Below are 3,408 nucleotides of genomic sequence, written 5' to 3' on the forward strand. Positions count from 1 at the left end.
ATGGAGATTTACCGCTGATTACAGAACCGGCTTTCTGACAAGATGCGCATTAAATATCGCATGCGATTTATGGTGCAGCCCTAGCTTCAATCTAATATTATCTTAGACAATGGGAAACCTTTGAGTTCAAAAGTTTGAGAACAACTGTACTGTTATAGAATAAGAATTTCCCCATTTCCAAACAACTGGAAAAGCAAGTGGAAAATCAATGTTCATGGCAGCCCTTACCAAAAAGTAGTATACTTCAAGTTTATTTTAGTAAGTATACTTAAGTAAAGTTCAAGTATATTTTAAGTACTTGAATAAACTTCTTTTTCGTAAGGGAGTGACAAAAATTAAAGCCTATTTGCTATTTTAAAACAAAAGAACAAGCTCTTCAATATGTCCCACTCAAATTTAATGTTTATGTCACCACAGGTGCTCATCAAGTGATTTCATAGGGTCTTCAAGGTCACTATGAATTTTCATGAAACCTTTTGAGTTTTTTTTTATTTTTTATTTTTTACTTTTCAGTTTCATGCATACTTCCTTTTCCCAAATAGGCTCCTAGCGATTCACTAAAGTTAAAAGATTGCTTTACCACAGGAATACATATACGTCATGGCAAGATTAAAGTAGATGCTGGTTTAAAATTAGCTCCGTCGCCCTCAGCAAGAGATCTCTAGTACATCTTTGCCATCTTGATGGAATGTGGATGTCAGCAGGGTTGGCTCGGAAGAATTGAGCAACCTATCAGCTTAAAGAAGAGTAGATTATTCACTCACACACCACCATATCTAGAGCTGCAGAGAACTATTAAAGGACTATAAATGTTCATTTTTACTTTAGGTCAGATCTAAATTAAGAGCAAAGACTGAGACACACAGCAAGACAACAGGTTGCATTCACCACTCAGAGCCTGACCAAAGCAAAGTGTCTGCAGAGAGCGATATGAGATACACTGCCTGCCGGAGCTCCCTGAGGCCCTGAGCTCCATCGGTCCTGCTTATATTCCATCCATGAGGATCTAACCTCCGTACCAAGTGGCTCTTAATGAGCTGAAACATCCCTTCAGTCATCTCCCAATCAGCCCAGTCAAGCCTCCTCATCCTGGCGCTGTCACGCTGCAGCGGTGGCCCCATTAAACCTCCCAGCTGGCTCAGCCCCTCTGTTGATTCTAAATGAATTTATGCAATTACCAGAGTACCCCTTTGCGTCGACAAACATTTTCTGAAAGGGGGTTAGGGGAGGAGGAGAACTTGTTGTAGGACAGGGAGGAGGAAATGGCAAAAACACCAGCTCTGACATTTCAGGGAATTTCACAGGGATGGCTAATCGAAAGTGATCAGCGGAAGAGTTTAATATTTAACAAGTCAGCGACGCAGCCCAAAGTTTCTAATGAAATTATAACTCATGCTTGAAAAGCAAAAGTGCATGTGTTGTGGGAGCCTAAATTATATATTACCCATATCTCTGCATTTCTGTTCACCCACAGACAAACGTGGCACTCGCAAGCTTTTAAGAAAGGATGCAGGCTGTGACGAACGGCATGATACGAAACAAGAAGATTACATCTGATCCCAAATTGAAGTGACTTGCTGACTGGAGTACATCAAGGAACAACTTAATTATGTTAATTAATTGATTTCCTCAACTAAGGGACACACGCACATGACAAAATCACTAAGCATGTGATCTGGCTACAATCTCACAAATCATTGTGCCCTTTCAGTACACCTTTGACTTTTTATGTTAAAGTATTAAATTATAAAAAAAAGCTATCTGAGAAAGAGAGATGAGAGGCCCACAATATCTATGAAGGTCGGTAAAATATTTAGGGCGGCAGCATTCATATTAATGGTAACATTACACATACGTCTCGCAAAATTCAATTAGAATTCAACTCAACATCGATGTCAGACGCTTGTCAGGCATATAAATGTGCCATAGCTTCGGGTTATGGTGTCTATTTTCATACATTATTTTTCAGGTAGCTTAGCTTTCGGCCACTCATCCACCCTCGCGGCATTATTCCAACAGATAAAGAATTACATACTTGATGGGGACTAATTAGATCAGCCCTCACCTGTGAGTCCTCCAGGCTGTTGTATCCTGACTTCCCTAAGGTTAATGTGCACCAACTTTTTAAAGAAGCACTTGCTTTTTACACTTTTATGTGCTTTTACTCTTATGTGCTTTGAACCAGAAAGAAAAGGAGATCACGAATCAGTTCGAGAGAGCATTTGAGTGTCCAAATGTGGTTTAAACCACTCAAAACAAATGTAACTATAAGAGCCTCTTTAGCTTTGTGTTTGCCTTTACTTTTCTGGTAACTGTGTTTTGACATTTAAGTATCTCATCTCATCAATAATGAGGTGGAATAATTAGAAATGAGACAATCTGATATGTATAAAGCAAAGAACCATAGGTTTGGGTACTGGATTAAGTTCATGCATTTTATTTATCAATGCAGTGTGTGTGTGTTAGAAAATGGATTTAAAGATGAACCTTTATTTACTGACCCTCATGTCGTTCCAAACATGTATGACTTTCGTTCTGATGCAGAAAACAAGAGAATGTATTTTGAAGAACTGTTTGGGGGTAAGTGGGGTCCAAAACAATACTGGACCACATTTTGATTGTATGGACAAAAAAAAAAAAAAAAGACATTTTACAAGAACCTTTCTTTGTGTTCCACATAATGATGAAATGCTTACAGGTTTGGAACAACATTATGGTGAATAAATGATGATTTACTATTCCTTAAAAAAAAAAAGGCATTAAAATGTGATTTGCGCTCTGCGGTCACACTCAGTGCATTCAGCTGTTAACTATGTAAAACATGACTTGAACAGATTTGGTTTGAAAGGTTTATAATGATTTCCAAAGCTTTACCAGATGACTTCAGAGTGCACTGCTGGATTAATTTCAGAGAGGACCCATAGTGTGATTCACATTAATATACTTTATCAATTTTCCTCTGAAATAAAGGAACAAACTGCTCGCTGTCAATTGCAAAGAGAATCTGAAGCTTTATCGATCTTAGCTTTCCTTTTAAATTAAATTGAGAATTTTTTATTTTTTCTAAGAAGTATTTAGCTTTGTTTGTGTCATTCTGAGCCTCATAAAACTAACATTAAGTCATAAATGCAGGACCACAGAGAAGCCAGAAGACCAGGGGGCCACACATCGATTTATGAGGGCACATTTGATACTAAGTTTCTAATTGTTACGATGCTGAGAAAAAAAGAATACCTTTCAAGAAGCTTGTTTCATGCACACTGATTAAAGAACGTGTGAGACTTCAGTGACATGGTGGCTATTATTAATTCATTGCAAACAGTGGAATTTGGATGTGTTACTTTGAAAAATGTTCAAAACTGCTGGCCTGTAATAAAAAGCAGCTCGTAAAAAAAAAAAAAAAAAAAA

Source organism: Sinocyclocheilus anshuiensis, unplaced genomic scaffold, assembly GCF_001515605.1.
Source record: "Sinocyclocheilus anshuiensis isolate Anshui unplaced genomic scaffold, SAMN03320099.WGS_v1.1 scaffold1231, whole genome shotgun sequence".
In the NCBI taxonomy this organism is placed as follows: Eukaryota; Metazoa; Chordata; class Actinopteri; order Cypriniformes; family Cyprinidae; genus Sinocyclocheilus; species Sinocyclocheilus anshuiensis.